At 50.2% G+C, this 14,894-nt stretch overlaps 1 protein-coding gene, 1 long non-coding RNA gene and 1 other non-coding gene across 53 annotated transcripts in view; 2 read left to right on the top strand and 1 right to left on the bottom strand.

The window, feature by feature from the left end:
• Positions 1-8,805, bottom strand: part of Dmrtc1b (DMRT like family C1B) — a 38,004-nt gene extending 29,199 nt beyond the window's left edge. For both annotated transcript variants that reach the window (XM_078034711.1, XM_078034712.1), the window contains exon 1: positions 8,506-8,805. The gene's annotated coding sequence lies outside the window, so the exon portion shown is untranslated. The remainder of the gene's footprint in view (positions 1-8,505) is intronic.
• Positions 1-14,894, top strand: part of LOC101960618 (uncharacterized) — a 401,529-nt gene that overhangs the window by 172,766 nt on the left and 213,869 nt on the right. The gene's annotated exons all lie outside the window — the stretch shown is intronic.
• Positions 2,996-3,795, top strand: LOC144371725 (uncharacterized). Its single transcript, XR_013431793.1, has 3 exons — positions 2,996-3,175; positions 3,363-3,526; positions 3,665-3,795. It is a non-coding gene; the product is annotated as an uncharacterized LOC144371725 (long non-coding RNA).

Below are 14,894 nucleotides of genomic sequence, written 5' to 3'. Positions count from 1 at the left end.
AGAATACTTGAGGAAACACACCAGGCTGAAGGTGAGGGGGCTGGTGATGGAGTGGGATGGAGGAGGGACACCACCGTTTTATCTGTGTTCTTTAGTGGTGTTCGGGGAGATTGTGTGCAGGGATTATTTTGTGTAAGCAAGACAATATTTAACACTGTGGCAGATCTGTAACCAGCAGGTGTTCTGAAAAACGGATCTGTCACTATTGTCAATAATAAGAATCACAACCCACTTTGAAGAGTTTCTGAGAAACTGCTTGCAAGCCGACAGAATTTTATTGAGACCCTCCCGCGTACCTAGTGCTTCCCAGTAGATAATTACCTGCAGTTCACCCTGTGGAATCCCAGGGCTGGCGGGATACAGCTGGGCCCTTCTCCCTGGAACATGCCCTCCAAATGAAGGTTTCCAATTTTCATCCCTATACTCTTTGCATTTCAGCACCTTGTGAAGTTGGGAGCTGTCGTGGAGAGCACTTCTTGAGGTGAATCCCACCCACAGCACAGGAGTCTCCTTAAGGAAGCTCCATCCCACCCACACCCTCCGGGTCCATTCAAGGCAGGTGCCCAGAGGCAGCTTATTTTCTCCAGGACACTCAGGGAGAAAAGGAAATCCACAGAGGCTGAGCAGGGCTGTCAGCCTCACCCCACGTTGGGTTCTGGGGGAGTGTGCAGCCTGACCACCAGTAGCAGCCCCAGACTCATTGCTCAGCAAAATCCCAAGGTGGGTGTAATAGTCTGCTCTGGCTGCCGCAACAAAATACTACAAACTGGGTGACTGCAACAACAAAAATTTATTTTCACAAGGTTCTGTAGGCTGGGGACTCCAAGGTCAAGGACTTTTGCAGCTTGGTCTCATGTTTGGCCTCCTCCTCACTAAGTCCTCCTGTGACCTTCCCATGATGTGTGTGTGTGTGTGTGTGTGTGTGTGTGTGTGTGCGGGGTGTGTGTGTGTGTGAGTGTGCGTGTGTGTGCAGAGACAGACAGTAAGTGCACTAGGGTCTCTCTGTAGAATGATATTAGTCCTATCACATCAGGGTCCACCCTTCATGGCCTCACTGAACCTTCATCGGCCTTAAAGGCTCAGGCTCCGAATGCAGTCACAATGGGAGTGGGGACTTCATCACATGAATTGGGGTGGAAGGAAGGACAATTCAGTGCATAGCAAGTAGTAAATATTTTGCTGCTGACTTTGACTTTCTAGGGACCCTGCTCCCCGGCCATCCAGATCACAGATGTCACTACCTTCAGATACTGAAAGATACATCTGGCCCCTCATCCTAACCTAAAGCAGCCAACTACCACTCCCAGTGTTACCAAAGAAGTGGGGGAGTGAGGACCCTTGCCATGAACTGCCACTGCTTTTAACATCACCAATGACATCAGAATCCCTGGACCTGACCATGGGTACAACCTAGAGCCTCTGAGAGGACAAGATATGGGGATGGATCCCCAAAACGGATTGATTGGGCCCCGAGAAAACTCACTCAGAAACTCCAGCATAAGGGCTCAGAGGCTCTGGGGGGGGGGGGGCTGGGGGGAGGGCACAAAGTAGCCTGTTCTTCTTCTGCCACCTGGTGGTTAGTCAGTATGTTGACAAGTGCACAAAAGGAAACCTGGAGTTTGGGGATCTTAGAACCTGGCCTTTCTCCCTGGGAGTTTAGGGGTCTGACCAGGAACTAGGAAGAAACTCCTCACTTACCAGTCAAGTTTCCTCACGTGAGGATTAAACGTGTGCAGAGAAATGACAGTGTAGTGATTTGGGTCTTCGTTTCTATCCATTATCTTTTAAGTTGGCCATTTACACCAAGCCTGCTGTTTAGGACTTAAACCCAACCCACACAATGTAGCTAGCTGCAAGCCAAGCATGAACCATGGCTTTCACTTGTTCACTGGTTCGTGTTCCACACACTCCACTTTTTCTAATGGAGTGCAGTAGGAACAAGCCTCATTGGAGTGGAGTCACGGGAAGGAGATGTGGAGGACAGGGCAGGAGACCTTTTCACTTTGGGGAGGAGTTTCTGAGTCTCTGGCACAACTTGCCCAGAGACTCACAAGGTTTTGGTAAAAAGTTGTGTGTAAATCAGGTACTCACGTACTCGACCGCTCAGGGCTCTTGTGTGTCTGACTTGAACAAGACCCCATGAAGGACAGAGCTGTCTGGGACCGCTGGCACCCTCCTCTCTAGGCCATCCTATACAAGTGATGGCTTGGTCGGCAGCTCTAATGCTTTTAATGGTCTCCTTTTACAGCCAGTGGCCACCTGTTGATGGGTAGGGGTTCTGCATGTGAAATCCCATCTGCAGTGTCAGGGTCTTGGTAATATGCTTCCCAGCTCTTTCCCCAATCCTACCTCTAGTACTCTGGGTCTGTCTAGAATGCTGGTGTGACACTGACACTGAACAGAAGTGATGGCTGAGGTTTCCTCAGGTTTGCAGTTGATATGTATTCAGGGGTCAAATAAGTCTCCCTGCAGTTACCTCTGCCCTTTGAAGGGAAACCCGTCCATTACTCACAAATGACTCATTTTATACATGAGAAACACCCACGTCATCCATAAGGCTTGGCTGTGAAATGTGTGGAAAGCTACGTAGAGTAAAAGGACAATAGTGCTTCATGAAGTCATGTGACAACTAACACACAGTTTGCCTGGTGCTGAAGGATCTTGCAGGTCATAGGACTGGCAGTGAGAAATCTGGGGTGGTCTCAGACAAACTGGGACAGTGGATGGCCACCACAGAGGGGCAAAGGGACATGGTCACACATGGTGAACTACCCCTAGATGTCTGCACACCCTGTTCTCACAGTGGGGCCCCTCTGTGCTTTTCTTCTCAACCAGCAGAAACCTGGCTTGGGATGGCCTGCTGGGGAGGCCAGGGGAGATAAGCAAAGGAAGCAAAGACAGATTGGAGGGGTGGGAGTAAGGGATACAGGAACACGGGGAACGTCACATGGGAGAAATGTATCCAGTGCTTAGCAGAGTGTACTGGGAAGCAGAAGGGAGGAACAGTGGGGCAGAGGTAGAGGGGCTGGGGGTCAAGGAAGGGACGGGTCTTTGTTCTCCTTGTGCCCAACCAAGAGAGGAGCTTAGCAGGTCTCTCCAAGGGTTGGTCCCTCCAGGCACTTCGCACATGCCTGGAAGCATGATCTTCACTCCTTTTCTCCCACCTGCTGACCTGGTGAGTCTGATTTCCCTCCAACGTGCAGAGTACCTCTGAGGGGCTGGGCGTGGGGTGGTGTAGATCACTGCTGTGTGCCCCACACGTAGAACAGGGTCAGGGCAGCACACTGTTGTTGCTAAAGGAGGTAACAGGTACCAGTGATGGCAGGGACCTTTGGGATGAGGCTGTGGGTCTATATTTGCAGACCGTGAAACTTCCACGAAAAGACTCTGACAAAAGACCAGTCCTGTCGGACACCATGGAGAACCCATCCGATGACCCAGGCTGGCCCAGAGATCATGCTTATGAACTCGGGTCTTGGAAGAGATGGTTCCACAGACTGCTGGCTTTTGTGACCAAATCTTTCAGGTGAAAGAGCTCAGAGCCAGCCCCAGCTGCTGGCTGCTCAGCATCAAGTCCGGCTATCTCTTCTCCTCTCCCACATGACAACTCCAAGGCAGGCCTGAGTTCTGAAGGGGCCACTTATCACTCTGCTTTCCTTCCTAGGAGAGGCTACCAGACACTGGAAAACTGAGAACACACAAGCTGCAGAAACAGAGCTGTGAATGGTGACCCAGCCCCCTCTGCTCGCCCCGCCCCCGCTCTCCACCTTCTTTGGTCAGGAGGCCTGAAATAAACGCTGGCATTCCTGACTGGTTTTGCTTCCTGCTATTTGCTTGGTTGCTTTCAACATTGTTGCCAGCCTCGGGTGCATTGCAGTTGTTGGCTCCCGTGGGGGTGGGTCATGGGGGGGTAGCGAGCATCTTCCTTGGCCCTATGGGGCTGTCCACCCTCCTCCTTGAGGCAGTGCTGCGTGCTCCTCCTTGGGTCCTGGTTGCAATGGATGGAGGCCAATCAGCAGTGAATTTCCCACAGCTGGCAGCTCTGACCCCCAGGGGGCACTTGCAAGCAGGAATGAGGAGATAGCAAGAAGTCTCTTCCCCCTGCAGTGCACACCAGGTTCACATCCCAGAAAACCCGGGCAGCGCTTATATATGGGAGAGGTAGGGAAAGGTGTTGGAAAAAATCTGTGGATCCTGAGAAAAGGTGTCAGAGTCCTGGGATTCTAAACAGCTCCCAAGCACCCCTGCCCCTCAAGACAGAGCCCCTCCAACAGAGGTCCTTTTCTGTGAGCAGACAGTTCTTTTTCATAGAATGAGACACGTTCGTCTTCCTGAGGTGGCCTCCATGTGTACTGTAGCCTATTATCCTCTGAGCAAATCTATAAGGGAAATTGGAGCATCTTTATCTTTGAATCTAGCAAAGTGTTTGAGGCCATGTTGGGAACCGTGACTCCAAGAATCGCTAGGCTAGTGGAGTGATGGTGGGCCTGGGGACACAGCAATGGGTGAGTGGATGTCACAGAGGCCCCATCGGATCACTTTCATCTGTTTTCTTAATGAATGGGGAGTTGGGTCTTTTGGGGCTCCCTTGGCCTTGCAAGACCAGCAGCTCCATTGTCTCCACCTCCCCCAGGGAGAGCCACACTCTGGAGGAGCCTCTCCCCCAACTGCCTGACCCTCCTCCCTGCTGACACATGCTCAGGCTTCCTCATGTTTCCCTCCCATCAAGGTGAAAGAAATCTAGAAAATAATTGCTGGTGTTTGCATCATTTTCTCTCCCACCCCTCCCCAGAAGGACATTCCTCTCACTGGGATGAGGATGGCATTTGGGGAAGGGGAGGAGGAGCTTAGGAACTGCCCACGTGGTTGGGCCCAGGCACTTGGTCCTTGTCATGGCACAGCAATGCTTGTGTTAGGTACCTGTTAGGAGACTGTGCCCTGAAGATACTGCTTTTCCACAAATGTTTTGTAATGTCTTTGAGGGGAATTCAATGTAAGAGTGAGCAAAAATATTCTCTCTCTCCCTCTGGCCAAACATACCCTGACCTTGTGTCTGACAGTGGCTGTGGGCTGCAAATGGGGAGTAGGTGCCTTGGGATCCGGAGAAAAGGCCTTAAATGGATGCACACATAATCAACTCCAACTGGCCACACCCCAAAGGAAGGCACAGCCCCCACGAAACACTCCTCCCGTTCCCCTCTGACTGCATGCTCCCATATTAAAACACCCCGCCCCCACCAGCCTCTCCTTGATGTCAGCAGAAGAAAGCAAGCGAGGGGTGACAGCGCAGCGTCCTCTTGACTCCCTGTGTCCTAGAGGAGACCGTGAGGTTACCGGTGCCAGATCCCAAGCCCTGCGTATCAATCAGGCAAACGGCTTCCCAAGGCCTACAAGGGGGTTTGTAGAATGTGCACATCCACCTCAAGGAACAAAGATAACACAAGGCCAAAGAGTAGGATCGCTGTACCAATAGGGGCGGTTCTAAGGCATGGAAAACACCCATCCTTGACACACCATGCTATGCTGGCCACTGTGAGCTTGACAGGCTGCTCCTGCTTTCATCACATCCCCCACCCCACCCCTCCCTGCTCAAAAGCCCTCTGTGGCATCCAGGGCCAACCAAATGGGGTTTAAGTTCCTGGGTCTGGCCCTCAGGGCTCTTCCTGCCTGCACTGCAGGCGAGTGCAGAATCTTCCCTTGCCCCTCCCAACAGTTTTCCTGGGACATCAATGGGATCGCTGCTTATTGCACCCACACGCCCAGGCCTTTGGTGTTTTAGAAACATAGCTGTAATCATGCCAGCACCTTCATTATGCTCTTCCAAAATAGAGGGGAGAATGTCTAAGTTCAGCAGTTTCTGGGAAACAGCTCTCATGAGTGGACCCTCACCCCTCACCTGTCCCTCCCTAGAGATGAGAAATCAAAAGCACTTGGTGTGTGCCGTGTCCAACCTACACAGGCACCGGAGTCCAGGACAGCTTTCAGACCTGCTGCAGCTGGAGTCTTCTCCCGGCTCATCTCAGAGCCAAAAGCAGCTGCTTTCCAACAAGTCTTTTTCCACTCCGAGTTCTTTCCTCGGCCCTAATGTCCACCAACTGAGGCTCCTGGCTCCCGCACATGTCCTCATTCCCAGAGCATGTCTCTCAGGTTTCCACAGATTCTAACCTTCCACTCCCACTGAAGAACATGGAATCCTCCCGGTGCCTGCAATACCCGGCCTCAGGGACTTTGTACTTACTACTCCTTGAGTGTTTCCGATCTCACACGGCAGGCACCTCATGACAAGGAAGCCTCCTGGCTCCCAGTGCCCACCTCCCGGAGTTAAATGTCTCTCCTCTAGGCTCCCTCGCCACCTCATCCCAGCATTTAACACACCAAACTGCCGCATCTGGCTGCTTCACTTCCATGACAGCCCCATCTCGACTGTCAGATGGGGGCCACAGGACGAGACCGGTGAATTCTTGTATCTCGGGTGCCCAGCAAAGTGCCTCACCTATCATAGGCGGTCAGTAAGTGTACGTTGAATAAAGGAGTCCATGAGCAAGGTGTCTCATTCATGAAATTTTTATTTCCCCCTACATTCCAGAAAACTGTGCAGATACATGTAAATATCCATTGTTTTGGGGACGTCAGACGCTGACCAGCTCTTTATTTTATCTTTATATTTGGACGGGGAATCATTGCACTGTCAAGTCCTTCCAACTTTCAAACTATGACTTATTCCAATCCTCTAATATGTTCCAGACATACAATGATTATAGTCTCCCACTGTCTTTCACACAACAGCACATCTCTCCTAAAACGGAAACGAAGAAGAGGAAAACATTGGAACCCAGATGCTCCACTTAAATGCTCCATGGAATGTCCAGAAAACCAAGGATTTTGAAAGATTGGTTATGTCTGACTCTCATTTCAACTGAGGTCTAATGATGCCGTCCTTTCTTGGTGTTTTAGCTTTTGCAGTGGGGGTGGGGTGGGGGTGGGGAAGGTACCCAGGGCCTGGCACATGCTAGCAAAGTGCTTCACCACCACGGAGCTACATCCCCAGCCTGTATCATTTAACCTGAAACCAATTCGTGCCTATCCGATATTTGTCTCTAGAAGAGGGGGCAGGGGGCCGCGGGGCTAAAGCAAGCAGAACTTTGAAATGTGCAAACTGAAAGCACAGTCACCAAGAACCACAAATAGCACTGGAACACCACTGTCCTGGGCAGTTTGTTCTCCCTAAGCCCACTCTGCCCCTGGACTCTTCACTGGTCAGAGCCTGGCTCTTTCTCTGCTCCAGGGCCTCTTTTCCTACCCACAAGAAAACAAAGTGAAGACTCGGCCTCAGCCTCCCCTGCTGGCAGCAGAAGCCCCTGATTCTAACGCGAGATGGGGACCTTTACTGGCACTGTCCCCGGTACTGATCATTTCTCCCACCATGGCTCTAGCCCTGGCACTGGCATTTGCTTGCACGGGTACTGGTGCTGATGCTTGCTTGCTTCAGCCATGGCATAGGCCCTGGATCTGGAACTGGCGCTAACACTGGCACTTGTCACATCACCAACAGCAGCTGTGTCTCGGGCACCAGGTATCTCCTCCTCTTCTTTCAATGCCTCATTTACTGCCACGGGAAGGATCTGGGGTAGGTGTCATTCACCTTGGCCACAAACTCCGGGATTTCCATCTGTCTTGCTTCCTTTGAGAGCCCCACAAGCACACCGAGCACAGGGGCCTGCTGTTGCACACCTACTGGCGCACCACGTACTCGTGTTGCACACACGCTTTGGTGACGAGCTTTGGCGACGGCTCCCCACAGATGAAATGCTTTTTAGGCGGATATACCTGCAACACCCTCAACACCTCCCAGAACACCTCCTCGGGGACACTGTTTCTGGCCTGCATGAAGATCAATCGAGTCCAGGGTAATCATCGGAAGCCCAGTCTGTGGCGGGCCCTGGTCGCCTGTCAGGCCCCAAAGCAGGGCCACATCGGTTTTTCTGATCAGGACATAGGAGTGCTCTGTCGCATCAAGTTCCTTCACCTAGGACCCAAAGACTAACTCGGGGAGGTCAGAGGCTCTCTTGAAAATCGACACTCTCGGGGAAGAAGCTCCTGTACCTCTGGATGACACACTTCAGCATGTCTGCCCTTTTGATCAGCACCGTCTTCGCGTTCTTAACCAGCAGGTACTGCACCAGCAGCTCAGCTACTTTCTAGCTCCCGGGGTCTCTGGGCATGCGCATCAGGGATGTTGGGGCCCGCGGGGTACTCGGCGCTGGGGGCCCTAGGGGTTGCTGGGGTCCACAAAAGCAACTTGCAGAAGCACCTGGGCGGGGGCTATGTGCCTCCGAAGAAGTGCTCTCGGGGCTGCGGGGAGCAGAGCACTTAGCGGCCCCGCGGCAGGCGCCCCCGTGGGGATCTCTTGGGCAAGGAGGAGAGGAGGAGGAGGAGGAGGAGGAGGCCAGGGGGCCTCTGAGACCCGCAGGCCCTGGGTGTCACCTCTACCGCGGACGTTCTCACCTGCGGCTTTGGCTGGCCCAGGAAGCAGGAACTCTGGGAAGAGATGCGCGTCCACGGGCATTCGGCGGCCGGCCGGAGGAGCGCTGTGTGTGAGGCCGCGAGGGCTGTGACGTCGCCGCAGATGCTGCGGCCGCCGCCGAGAAGACCCGGAGCCCCAGGGTCTGGAGCCGGACGGAGGCCGCCGCCCTCAGACCCCAGGACCAGGCGGCGGGGAGGGGAGGGGGCTAAGCCTCCTCTGCCCGGGTCTTCCAGGAGCTGTGGGAACGCGCGGCCGCCGCCCCGCAGTGCCCCTGCCGATAGGGGACGGTACTGCAGGCTGGGGCCAGAGGGATGCGGGGGCGCTGCTGCCAGAGCTGGGCTGGCTGCTGGGAGGCTTGCAGGGGGCCACAAGCCTCAGGGCCAGGCCCAGGGGAAACACCCCCACCCTCACCCCCCACCCCCCACCCCCGGGAACTGGTCAAGGTTACTGGGAAGAGTCGGATCCTTCTGGAGGATCATCGCCTCCCTCTTCCCCTGGTGGAGAAGGCTCCTTTGGAGTCGCCTCTGGTCCCCACAGTAGCCTTTTCTCTAGCAGTGGCCCCTGCCGCTTCAGCTCCAGGTACCCCACCTGAAGTCCCAGGCGTTGATGGGCGCCTGGCCCCCAGGAAGCATTTAACATCCTTCCTTTGCGTGCCTTTCATTATTCGAGCCTACCCCGTGTCTTGGCCTCACGGCCTGTACACTGGGGTCACCACCGTCACCCAGGTGTAGAGCAAGGACCTGGGCGACAAGCGACCTTGGCGGAGAACTGCAGGCGGGCATAGTTCTTGTTCTTGGCGAGCGGTGACTCTGGGGTGGGGGGAATTGGCAGTTCTTTTGTGTACTATTTCTCTCCTAGTCGGGGCAGACAGTCGTTGTTAATTATAATCTCACTTTCCCAGTCAATCACCATTCTTCAAGACGCCTTCTAACTTGTGCCTGGTTCCTCTTACTCCCATCTTACTAGGCCTCATTCTTCCTCAACAAACTGCTTTCTTCCACTTTGCCTTTCATCTGAGGGTCACCCAGGAAACCCCTGGCTCTGAGGTCAGCCCCTAGGAATCCCATCAGTAACAAGAAGATGTCTCCGGCCCCGCAAGTGCATCCATTTATTGTCCTGTCGTGCAGCACGAGCCAGCACTCCTGGCTTTCACCCGACCCTTTCTAGGCAGTATCTGGTGGAGCCTCCTTCCACATCCCTGAAGAGTCCGACTCTTTCACGGCAGCACTTTTTATACCTCACTACAACATTTACTCAATTTCCATGCTATTGCTTCAGGGCTTTCAGATTCTCTTTCATTGCTCAAAATTCCATTGCTGTTCATTTCAACATAGAGATTCAGAATTGTTCGGACTTTAAGTCCCCCGTCATTATTCTTCCCTTTCAAAGGTTCTTCAAACCCTGTGGTGGCTCACTCCAGTAATCCCAGTGACTCTGGAGGCTGAGACAGGACACTGGCAAGTTCAAGAAGCAGCCTGAAGGAGGTAGTGAGGCCCTGTCTCAATATAAAATATAAAAAAGGACTGGGGATATAGCTCAGTAGCAAGGATCCCCTGGTCCCGATGCTCAGTACCCACACAACCCTGCTCACCCAGGCCGGCGTGCGTGTGTGTGCGCGCCTACACACACACACACACACACACACAAGTTGTGAAATTCTTCAGATATTTTCTCTATATGAAAGTCAGGTCAGGATCACTATTTCAAGTTAAAGAAAATCCTTCTTTGAATATTAACTAGAATTGTTTAGGGTGTACTGTTGACTATGAGCAGAATTAACATTGTTAAAGTAAGGAGGCTTCTCATCCAAAACGCCACATCTTCTTTCATTGATTCAAGTTGGTTACCGGAATTCTTTAGTTTCTCTTTTGTAATTTGCCTTGTATATCTTTGTTTCATTTGTCCACAGAACTTTTAATTTCATTGTTGCTATGAATTAGAGAGTTTCCCATTGTAGTGTCTAATTATTTCTGCTGCATAGGAAGCCTAGTGGTTTTTGCACATTTTATCTGGTACATGGCCATCTTTAATAACAAGTCTCCATAATTAACAATGCTGTTTCAGTGGATTCTTTTGCACATTCTTGGTAGACAATCACATTGCATATTACAATGGAGGTCCTCACTTTCCTCTTTCTTATTCCATTGACTGGGACTATGGTACCACATGCACTAACAGCCGTCATTTGAAACTTGCTTTTTGAGAATTTCTGCTTTTAGTGGAAAGGACCCTATTGGGGATAATTACTGTATGCTGTTGGTTTCTGCTGCCACCCTTGCCAGTTATCAACTCATTGCCTGTCAGACCCAAACCCATCCTTCTTTGCCCTGCCTTTTAGTGCATGCTCAAGCTGATCTCTGTTAACCTTTCTCCCACGCCAGCTAACTGAGCATCAGACTTTGTCCAGAGCACTGGAGGACCTGACAGATCCCAGCAGGAAAGTACTTCCTGTCTAACTGCTGTCTCCCAATTGAGGTGACTCACTGTAGGAGGTTAGAGGCCAAAACAGACAAGCTCCAGCACCCCCTCCCTCTGGGCTCTCTCCCAACCACGGCTGCCATCTTCTCCAGAGGAGCTCAAGTCCGCAGCCCCTGTCACCCACTGACCGACTACTTGTTCTTTCACTTGCCAGCCATGCTTTCTTCAACAGGTCTGATTCTCAGCTGGGAAGGAAGTGTGGGCATCTGTACTCCTCTCTTGGCTGCTTGTTCTCAACCTGCAAGAAGGAAGTCCTTTTTGTACCCACTATTTCTGGACCCTTAAAGATACTCTTATTTAGCAGTGTCTGCCTCTTGTTGCTATAGCCATTCTTTGCATCCAGTGCTCTCCATCCAGATAACCAGCATAGTTGCTGCCTCCTGGTGGGACCCTGGCACACATACCAATTATCAACCTAGACATATTATATTGTCCTTTAAACCAAACCTTCCAGGGGTTTCTTTTTCAACTGGGACGTGCATTTAAAATTCCATCCAAAGGCTCTTCATCTTCTGTCAAATTTCTCACATGACTTTTCTCCCATAACAGCTTTCTAAGGGTAAAGAAGCCTAGGAAAACACAGAAAGCATGGACAAAGAGAGAGGCGTTAGAAACCTTTGCAGGAGGAGGGACAGGGCAACTTTCTTTTAAGCCCTTGGTGAATCTATCACTGCACACTCTCATTAAGGTACTCCAAGTACCATGGGTCGCTCTCTGTGTCACCCACTACACTCAGGCCATTGGCCATGTGGAGGGTTTAGTCAGTGAGTTGGAGGAGAACTCGATTCCCTGAAACACTCCCCACCTCCATGATGGAACTCACTCTCAGTCCTCCTTTGCTATCCTCCAGACATAACCTTTCCAAAAAGCTGCCCAAGCCAAAACTCTGTGCACAGCCAGACCAGTGACCGGCTCTCCAGGGCAAGCGAGGGGACATCTCAGGCCCAAACGTTTGCCATGTCAGAAGAGGAATCACCAGACCATAACCATGTCTGAGCTCAGTCTGACACTAGGCAGATTCAGAGGGTGCCATGTGGTCACGCTTGCATTCCTGCTCACTGCCTCTCTGTGCCTAGGAGACATAGTCCTCTACCAACCCACTCGACTGCCCATGCTGGCCTGAGCTAGAAGAGCAAAGAAATTAGGTAAAAGGCAAATCATGAACACACTCCCCGCAGTCAGAAATTCAAACAGCAAGTAAACCCTTCTTCAGCTGTTCATCCCCACTAACAATTCAGGACAAGTCAATTAAACAACAAAGAGACAGTTTGTACCCCACATATTGGCCAAAATTATTTCAATAGATTAATATTAAACATGCTAAGAGACTGGAAACAGGTAAGCCACATTTGTTAAAATCTGAAATTCCCTTTTGCTTGTTTTCTGTCTCTGTGATAAAACACCGGAGGAAAAGACCTTCAAGAAGGAAGATTTATGTTGGCTCATGGCTTCAGAGGCGACAGTCCATGGTCACTTGGCCCCACTGATTCTGATCCTGTAATGAAGCAGAACACCATGGTGGGGCAGGTGTGGTGAAGCAAAGCTGCTCCCTACTTGGCTACTCCAAAGCAGAGCATAGAGAAAAGCCACTGACCAGGTAGGCACCCTGGGTCACACCTCCAACAGATTAATACCCTGATGAGGTGAAAGCCCTCATGAGCAATCGTTCCCCCGAGCCCCACCTGTGAACATTGCTGCACTGGAGAACAAGCCTTCAACACATGAGCCCGTGGAGGACATTCCAGACCTGGGCCAGAACCCCTTGACAAAAACCATTCATTTGTGGACGTTCACCCTGAGTGTGGTTTCCAGAAATAATACAGGACAGCCAGGAAAACTTGGATTTGGGATCAATAATAAGAATTTTCTTTGTGTAAATGTTCCTATGCGATATCTGACACATTCTGACAGCAAAGCCATTAGTAAATTTCAAATAATTACTCGGGCTTTATGTGAAATTCAAATTTAACTAGACAGCCTCTACTTTTATTTGCTCACTCTGGCAACCTGAATCCTAGAGACCCAGCTCATGCCATGCACAAGAAGATGTGCATGCGAATTCTCATTGACATGTCTTTTTTCCACAGTGAAAATGATACAAATATTCACAAGGAAGAGCACTGTGACTGAATACCACCATATGTTAAAACACTGGGGCCTCATTATATTTACTGATGTTAAAAGAATTTAGTCTTGGGCTGGGGTTGTCAGCTGAGGAGCACTCACCTAGCATGCGTGGGGCACTGGGTTTGATCCTCAGCACCACATAAAAATAAAATAAATGTTATTGTGTTCACCTACAACTAAGAAACAACTAAGATTTTTTAAAAAATCTCTTTTGTGTTTCAGCATGTGGTGGAGCAATTTCTATAATTTGATATGACTTCTAAAAGCTAAACACAAAATGAATTACACATTTATGTAGGAAAAATTCCTTCACATAAATGCATAGTCCTAGGTCTAAACGGATACTCACTAGCCTGTCAAGAGTGACCACCTTTGGAGCAATGCTTTGAATTGGGGGGTTGGAGCATGCACTTCCTATGGAATATTCATCATTTCAAGTGTGACTCCCATTGCAGGCAAGTTTTAACCTTACCAAATTATATAAATGCCTGAGCCTGTCTTTGGGCTTTGTGATCTTTTTTGTTGATGTACTCATCTTATCTTGAGCAAATACAATGCTGTTCTAATCAGTACATCTTTATCATAAGCTTAAGCATGAGAATTAACAGGGTGTCAAACCATATATAATCTGTAACATTTTGTTTGCAATGGGTATACTTTCTTTGGCACTTAAACATTATAAATTACATACAATGAAATGCACAAATCTAGATGGTAAGAGTGGGGATAGCTGGTCTCATGAAATACATCCACCTGTGCAGATTTTACACAAATCAGGATAGCCATGACCTCAATCACCCCAGCATGTTCCCTGGTGTTCCTTTCTGATCAATATCCACCTCTCCCCCAGAACTAGCCACAGTTTTCTCTCTATCACTACAGATTCATTTTGCCTGTTCTGCAACTTTACCTCAATTGAACCACCAGATGGATGTGCGCTGTTTTTTCTGGATTCTTTTCCTCAACATGATGTTTTTGAGACTCATCCATCTTCACATGGGAATTTGTAGTATTTTTTCTCATTGTTGAGTGGTATCCCAGTGGAAGAATACATCACATTTGGTTCAGTCTCTGATTAGCCATGGTGCATCTGACCTGTCCAGCTGTCTCTTTCCACGCTCCTTCCCATTGAAAGGTATGGATCTATGCCGAAACTCACTACTGTCAATTATCACAAGTCATTCCAAGTTTTGTTACTCACTCAGGCATATTCAAAGTGAGGAGAGTCCCTGGAGGAGGGAGAGTTGGGGGCAGCTCTTGGAAATAAGTGAGTGAGAGGAACACCCTGTAAGATTTTTGACCAGTGCTGAGGGAAGTCCTCATTTCCATTGTCTCTTGGAGTGTGGCACAGAGGCAGATGAGGGGTTGGGTGAAGGTGAGGGAGCTAACAGTGAGTTTAGGAAGGTGTGACATTAAATGGAGAGAGAAGGTCTCGTGTGAGGTATCTCCCATCAGGTCTTCTAAACGTTCAAGTTCCTTTAATATCTGACAGAGAGGAGGTAGCTGGTTATAATATGTGGGCACAGGAAGCCTAACACAGGTGCATGCTTTTGAATAGGTGCCTGATCTGAGCTCATGTGCCTGGTGCCAGACCTGATGATGTCAATGTCACACCAATCTGGCCCTGAATTGCATGGGGCAAAACTGGAGGCCTTAAACCAATAGGGTTTGGTGTGGATGATTTTTCAGGTATGTCTCATGAGCTTCAGTTCAGCTATCATGTGGCCAATAAGCGGTAGTGTGTTCCTTGGTGCAGAATGCAGGC

Source organism: Ictidomys tridecemlineatus, chromosome X (assembly GCF_052094955.1).
Source record: "Ictidomys tridecemlineatus isolate mIctTri1 chromosome X, mIctTri1.hap1, whole genome shotgun sequence".
NCBI lineage: Eukaryota > Metazoa > Chordata > Mammalia > Rodentia > Sciuridae > Ictidomys > Ictidomys tridecemlineatus.
Note: the sequence above shows the minus strand (reverse complement) of the source record. Positions and strands in the feature narration are given on the sequence as shown.